The 8,067-nt window shown below is 35.8% G+C and overlaps 1 long non-coding RNA gene across 8 annotated transcripts; it reads left to right on the forward strand.

Moving 5' to 3' along the window:
* On the forward strand, nucleotides 1-3,566 carry LOC127149316 (uncharacterized). 8 transcript variants are annotated; one of them, XR_007820765.1, is made up of 8 exons: nucleotides 1-259; nucleotides 359-450; nucleotides 537-636; nucleotides 883-932; nucleotides 1,736-2,222; nucleotides 2,318-2,388; nucleotides 2,472-2,728; nucleotides 3,316-3,566. It is a non-coding gene; the product is annotated as an uncharacterized LOC127149316 (long non-coding RNA). The 8 variants fall into 8 exon arrangements; XR_007820761.1 differs by having other exon boundaries at nucleotides 366-450; XR_007820766.1 differs by lacking the exon at nucleotides 883-932 and having other exon boundaries at nucleotides 366-450.
* The last annotated feature ends 4,501 nt before the right edge of the window (nucleotides 3,567-8,067 follow it).

Below are 8,067 nucleotides of genomic sequence, written 5' to 3' on the forward strand. Positions count from 1 at the left end.
TTCTTCTTCTTCTTCTCTTCCCTTCACCGCCATGATTTTTGAAGACATCCAACTTCCATTTTTTTTTTTCTTTTTCCTTCTTCAATTTGCAGAGAACTTCTAAGAGAGAGTTTGGAAGAAGAAGAGAAATTTTACTAGAATTTTGAGGTTGAAGAAGAGGAGGAGAACTCAAGCAAAGTGTATCCATGGCTGAATTTTAGTTCATTCTGCAGATCACTGGTTTTTAATTGGGTTTGAACTATTCAAAAGGAATTAAGAGGTGAGATTTACATTTACTGAAAGCTAACTCATTTTCAAACAAACTTTATGAAGAACGTTGGAGCAAATTCGGATATTGATTTGGTGCTTTTTGATGAAGAAAACAGGGCAGTTGGTTTTCACTCGAAATCAGGAGGTCTCTGGTTTTTCTTGTATTTCAGAGTGTATCGGTGGAATTAAAATCTCTATTTGGTATGGTTGGAAAGCTTATTCAATTTACTACAACTTTCATAAAGAAATTGTAAACCAAAAACGACTAAAAATACGCTAAATTGTAGGCACAAGTCAAAGAGGTCGTGTGCGCGCGATTCTGGAAGTGGTTCTGTTTTGAGGGTTATATGTGTTTATGCACGGGGAATTAGATTTATATGTCTTCATGTAAGTTTTAGAGGATCTCAAAATGAAGATTTTGATATAAAGAATACTCATTTTGGTTAAGTGTTGAGAAAGTTATAGTCCTTTGAAGTTTATGTTAGAAATCTGGAAATTTTAGAGAATTGTTGAAATAGGATTTTATTTCTTAAGCTTTGTTTTCGTGAGCGTCATCTTTGGTGCGACATGTTATGTATATCTTTAGGAAACCAGAATGTTTAGAGTTTTAATACTCGGTTGGGTTGTTGGCAGGCCGAGAAGAATTAAACCGAGCTTATAGACCAAGGATCTAGCCCAAGACTGTGAGTGACAAAACCAACTTTGAAATATTTTCCATAATTGTTATTATGATTGAATGCGATAAATGTTTATTTACGAAGCCATTAAAGGTATTTGAATTTCATGACTATTTTCAAGTATACATTTGGAGACTAGATTTCTTAAAGAAATTTATGCTAGCACGTAGATATTAAATGTTTGGAAAGTATTTAAACCACAATATTTTAAGCAAAGCATGAATTAGTATGAAGTTTTGTTTTAAGAACTACAATTTTCCACGAAAGAGCTGAGTAAAGTTCGAGCTTTGTGTAAAATTATAAGCAGGCATGTTTTAATAGTTTAAGATGATTTATGAAATTTTCATTAACTACATGACTGAGATCTTGAGCCTGAGGCTAGAGATTACCGTGTGCACACTGGTTAGATTCCGTTGTTGACGTTGAGTGTACTCCGTAACAACGATGCTGTCGTGAGTGCTGGGCAGGCCCCACTACGACAAAGACGATGGGAGTGCTGGGCGAGCCCTACTACATCGTAGTGCTTGTAAACGTTGTTGTACTAGGTGTACCCTACACAACGTAGATTCGTCATGTTAGTTAAAATGCTTCGATATACTTGATATGCCTTGCTAGATTTCAATGATCAACATGCTGAGTATTTAAGGAAGCTATTCTTACTACTACGCATTTACATTTACGACTTGTATAAACAGATTTATATGTGTAAAGTTTTCACGTGCTCTTATCTTTAAATTCATAGTTTTAAACTGAGTCACTCACTAAGCTTCATAGCTCACCCTTTCCAAAATGTTTTACCCATTTTCCAGGTATTGATCGACTTCCCGGTGCCTGATAGACGACCTTAGTCTGCGGAAGCTTCATTACCGATTGCCAGTACGTGCTTTGAGTTGGGCATAGAGTCTGTTGTGTTGTGATGTATATACACCCTTGTATGTTATAGATACTCAAAAGTTTGTATAAGCTTTAGGAGCTATAGTTGTGTAAATTTTGTTGGTTATATTTTGATTAAGGTGTCTTTAGGTTTACTCGTGAAATCGGTAAATTTTGAGGTACACTTCATGTATGTGTTTGACTAGCTGTGTTTGACTAGCCTAGGATCCGCTGTGTTTTGTGGCATGTACAATAGTTTATATACAAGATTGGCAAGTTCATCACATGAAAGTTTTAAGCAGAGTCGACAGATACAGGTACAGAAAAGCGTTGTTCGTCGGCTTCACGCCATCTTTCGATCTAAGGTAGCAGGTAGTCCGGGAGGGGGTGTGACACTCCACTTCGGGTCACGGTGAGTCTTTGGTAAGGATCATTTTGGTAATTTACCCAATGTTGCTATAACCGTTTCGAGTTTGAATATTGGAGTAAGACTAGGTCCTATCTTTCGTTCCTTGAAGGTGATAGGGGTTTGACGCTCAAGTTCACGATCCCACGGCAAGTTCATTTGGAAATAGCTCCCTTTACTCGGGTAAGTCGACGTTGCCGTTTCAAATGATTTAAAAAGGTGACTTATACTGGTGTCATCGTTTAAACCCTTGTGTTTTCGTTTAGGTGGATCTGTTGAGCGTGGACTCGATCGAGGGGCATAACCAAGTATCAGCTAAGGGTTTTCCTACTACTGGACCTCGGATCGAGGCTGGAAACGTAGTAATCCACAGGGGATTACACGTTAGTAACTGTACTAAATAAATGGATGTATGTTTGACTTTTAAGTATCGTTGCTATGCTCTTGTCTGATGTGAAGGTAACGTGACCACTACTTGTAGCTTGTGTGCCATCGGGAGTAAGGAGTTGGTCGTGGAAGGACGGTGAGTCCGATTTTGATTGACTAGTTGACTGGATCTAGGGATATCACAATGGTGTGTGAATTGGAAACGCATATAGCAACTGAGGATGTAGTTGTTTAAACCTATACTATCTGACTGGCGAAGCCTATGGCGAAATTGTAATATGAATGTTGTTGGGGTACGACTGTTGTAGACGGTTTAGTATGGACTGAGGGGTAACGGTTAGCTTCATCTATGGTGTAGTGTACCTTACGGATAGGTGTATCCTTCGGGATCACTAGACTGATACGTGCATCCTTCAGGATCACTAGACTGATACATGCATCCTTCGGGAGCACTAGACTGATATGTGCATCCTTCGGGAGCACTAGACTGATATGTGCATCCCTCGGGATCACTAGACTGATAGGTGTATCTTTCGGGATCACTAGACTGATACGTGCATCCTTCGGGATCACGAGACTGATGTGTGCGTTCTACGAAACCACTAGACTGTTATGTAGGGTACCCCTGAATAGGAAGTTAACTGTTGTTCCCTAACGGGCCCAGTAGTGGGTCCCTTACTGGATATATTTTATACTCACCCTTTATCTTCTTTAACTTTTCAGGTAAGGGTACAGCGAGGGGCAGACCGACGAGGGGCAAGAAGGATGCGTGAAGGCCATATGGATGCGTCTGGTTTTCTTTATGCTTCCGCTGATGTATTTTGTTAGAATATTTGGTTTTGTGATTGTGAGTTTGATGACTTGAGTATTGTATTTGAAACTCTCGTGACTGTGATTTAAAATAGGGTCCGAAACTGTTTTTGTAATATTTCTAACGTTTTTAATGAATCGTAACCGGTCCGTTATGAGTTTTCTTTATGTTTTGTGGTCGAGTCTTAGTACTGAGTAGTGACCTCAGCTTAGTCCGGAAAGTTGGGTCGTTACAAAAACATTTTGGAAGAGTAAGCTATAAAGCTCAGTAAGTGACTACTCAGTTTAAAACTATAAATTTAAAGGGAAGAGCACGTGAAAGCCTACATATATAAATCTATTTATAAAGTCGTAAATATTAACATATAATAGTAAGAATAGCTTTCTCAAATACTCAGTATGTACATCATCGAAATCTTGCAAGGCATATCAAGTATATCAAAATATTTTAACCAACACGACAAATCTACGTGGTGTAGCGCATGCCAAGTACAACCAACGTTTACAAGCTCTACGATGTAGTAGGGCCTGCCCAGTACTCACGATAGCATCGTTGTCACGGAGTACACTCAATGTCAACAACGAAATTGAACCGCTCCAACAATCATGTAAATCTGATTCCCTATGTATAATCTCAGACATCCCTCGAAATAGAACCGCTCCAACAATCGTGTACACCACGACCCCTTTAACTTGTCCCTACAATTTTACTTATTTTTAGTCATTTTTGGTTCACGAGTTCATCAATAATGTTGTAGGAAATAGAACAAGCTTTCAAACCATACCAAATAGAGATCTTAACTCCACTGGTACACCCTGAAATACTAAAAAAAACTGAGATATCCTGATTTCGTGTGAAAACAATCTGCCCTGTCTTCTCTGTCAAAATTCACCCAATGAACATTAGAATTTGCTCAAGCTTTCTTCATAATTTTTTTTTTTGAAAATGAATTGGCTTTCAGTAAATTTAAACCTCACCTCTTAATTATATTTGTATAGCTCGAAATCAATAAAAAAAACAAGAGATGTCTTGCGAACTCCTTGTCTTCTTTAACATACATCTTTCGAACTTCTTCTTCTTCCTTTCTCAGCCTTCTACCCTTTGAAACCCCTCTGAAATTTGGTGAAGAAATGATAAAAAAAAATGGTGAAGAATGGAATGAGGGAAACTTGGCGGTGGTGGGAAATAGAAGATGAAAAAGAGAAAAAGAATTTCTCATTTATAACTTTCCTTTTCTTTTTTTTTTCTTTTTATAAAAACCATTGAATTTATAAAAAAGAATTATATTCTTAATGTCCAATTTCTTTTATTCCTTTCTTTTTATATCTGGTTTACATCTTTGGTAAGTTGCCCATGCATTTTTAGATTGGAAGGCATGACTTTATAACAAAAATTTCATCATAAGGTGATAAACATTGTCTTTTCTCAATCTTCTGGAGCCATCTTGATCTGATTGTACATTGAGAATCCATCCATAAATGAAAAAGTAGAATATCCAGCTGTATTATCTACTAGTACGTGAATATAAGGAAGTGAAAATTTGTCTTTTGAACTCAATTGTTTTGTACCCATTCTATTTGATCAGCTTTAAAAACTCGCGTGCTTCCACTTTAAAGACAAGTTTAGGAGCAATCTATTTTTTCATAGAGTAGTTTTCTCGGGAAAGAACTTTCTTAAATCATTCAAGTCATTTTCACTTTCTACCTAAATGGCTTTGCCCTTGCATTGTCACACTTCGTTTTCTTTTGATATGCTTTTTAAGTTTTATGGTGCATAGCATCTTCCGATATGAGTCAACCCTCATACTATTACAGAGGCAACATTAAATGTTATGAGTTGGCATTCATATATATTTCCCAGTATAGCTCGACTACTCTTACAAGAAAAAGGACTCGATACTTCTACAATCATGGTCTTAGGCATCTGAATACAAATGGTGCTACTTGGCTTGCCCTTATATTGGATGATCAATGATTCTTGTATAGATGATGCCTTTCCAGAAGCATCAGAAATAATACCAATCTCAGCTTCTTGTGAGTTTGTCTGATTCACTATTAAAATTTTTGCATCCATCAACTTATGTACTTCATTCCCATACACAACACAAAATTTTGTGGAATGCCCAATTATTTTTTACAAAACATGGATTTGCTTACTCTGACCACCACCGTGAGGATTAGGAGAGTAGTTTGTTTGCCCAACTTCAGGTGATGACATACGTGTAGTTGTTCTTTGGGTTGAGTTCACCTTGTGTACCTCTCCTTCATTCGGTTTTGGTGTCATGACTTTTCTTGATTCTTAAGCATAATTTGTAGTTCTTCCATTCTTTTCTCCAATCATAATAATGTCTGAGAAGTTGGTCAAGGTACTGCCAATCATTCTATCATAGTATGGCATTCGAAAAGTATTTATGAATATAACTATCAATTCTCTATCTATCAAACGAGGTTGTACTTGTGTAGTCACCTCCCTGTTAGGGCTATTTTAAACCTAACGTTATTGGACTAATTTTTTCCAACATTTATCAATTTAGTCACTAAAATGTCATTTTTATGAAGAATATGAAACTCCACCTTAATACGAGTCCAACGCCACTAAAATCACTTAAATCGGAGTTATAACGAAGGAGAACGGTAAAAAACAAGATGAAGGGAAAAACCGAGAAATTGGAAAAGATCAAACGAACCAGATCGCACTGCGTGGCATCACCAGATCATGCCACGCATCCGCCTCAAAGTCACGTGTTCAAACCCCAGGCATGCCCCTATTTTTCCTTTCATTTTCCGCGTGACCCGAAATCTGACAGGCAACCCGATCCGCGAACCGGTTCGCGACCCACGCATCCGCCACGTGTCGATCCCTCGTCCACGCGCGCCTCTCCCTTGTCGTGAGTTCGAATCTCAGCAGCTGTATTTCTTTTTTTATTTTTATCTTCAATTGGGCAAACCCAAGACGCGACCCAAGCCCATTTTGTGACACAGTTCATCATTTTCCCTAAAATTAACTGCAAAACGGCAGTTTTTTAAACTAATTCCACTCTTTTCTCCCATTTTCCCTTCTATAAAATACCTCATATTTTTTTGGGAGAGAGATGAAAAATTCCAATGTAAAAAAATCCTCCTTCTCATTCTTGTAGCAAATTCTTGAAATTTTATCAATAAAAGATTACTTTTGTAAAACAAATGGATTCTTTCCTCAACATGTCTTCAAGAATTTCATCAATCTTCATGGGCTAAGGTAATCTTTTGAGACTTTTTCATGGGTTAAATTACCATGTTTTCTTTGAGAATTAAATTCTTTTCTATATTTTTTTCAATTTTTTATTTGATTACTTGTTTCCCTTTGCAATTTCTTTTGAAATTTCAATAAAACAAATAAGTTTTCCCCATCAAATTTTCATTAAAATTTCTTTACAAACTCTTAGGGTTCGTTTGAGAGAAGGGTTGATTTAGAGAAGGGTTAGTGTTATGATAAAACTAGTGTTATGATAAACCTAGTTTTATCGTAACCCTTGTTTGGGGGAAGGATTTAAAAATGTAGTTTTATGATAAGAGGTGTTTGGGGGAAGGGTTATGTGGGAAGGGTTATGATAGTGTTATGAATAAGATGTGTTTGGGGGAAGGATTATGTGGGTTGGTTTATGGAGATTTTTTTAATAAGATGTGTTTGGGGGAAAGGTTATGTGGATAGGTTTATGGAGATTTTATGATAAGATGTGTTTGGGGGAAGGGTTATGTGGGTAGGGTTATAAATAATTTTTTTACTTTTTAATTTTCTTTTTATAAATTCACAATGTAAATAAATTGACCAATTTCAAAATAATTTGCTAAGAAATTGTATATTGTTTTTTTCTATGTCTAATGTTATTGAATTGATCAATTTCAAAATAATTTGCTAAGAAATTGTACTAATTTTATTATAAGTCATTTTTTTACAAATACAAACCTAACGTCCTACAGTTGTTTTTAACATATTTCATTACGTGGTCTACTACATACGTCCATAATTATATTCATTAATTAAATTACTTAGCACTTTAACGCCATTGTGTTCGAATTGTTTCTGTTTGGCTTAATATAAAAAAAAAACCAATTCCAAGGACGACACTACTAGAAAAAGACCCTTTCTTGACGGTTGGTTTTTTCTTTTCTTGACGGTTTTTGGTAAAAACGTCAAGAAAGAGGTGGTTTAATAGGAAAACCGTCAAGAATTTTGATGAAAAGGCGGAGGGGAGGCAATTTTTAGAATTCTTGACGGTTTTAAACCGTCAAGCAATATGAACGTGTTTCTTGACTGTTATAAACTGTCAAGGGTTATCTTTTAAATTCTTGACGTTTTTAAAACGTCATGAATTTTATAAAATCGACATTCTTGACGTTTTTCAAACGTCAAATAATATGTAATTATACTCGACGTTTTAAAAACGTCAAGAAATACCGATTAAATTCTTGACGTTTTAAAAACGTCAAGTTATATCAATTAAATTTTTGAGGTTTTAAAACGTCAAGAATTTTTAAAAAAAGGCGGAGGAAGTTATTTTCCAATTTTTTTGACGTTTTAAAAACGTCAAGAATTACTAAGTAATTTCTAAATAAAAAATATTATTTTAATATAAATATTTCATAGTCTTTAATTGATCAAAATTCCTAAAACAATCTTAAAAT

This window comes from Cucumis melo, chromosome 5 (assembly GCF_025177605.1).
Source record: "Cucumis melo cultivar AY chromosome 5, USDA_Cmelo_AY_1.0, whole genome shotgun sequence".
NCBI lineage: Eukaryota > Viridiplantae > Streptophyta > Magnoliopsida > Cucurbitales > Cucurbitaceae > Cucumis > Cucumis melo.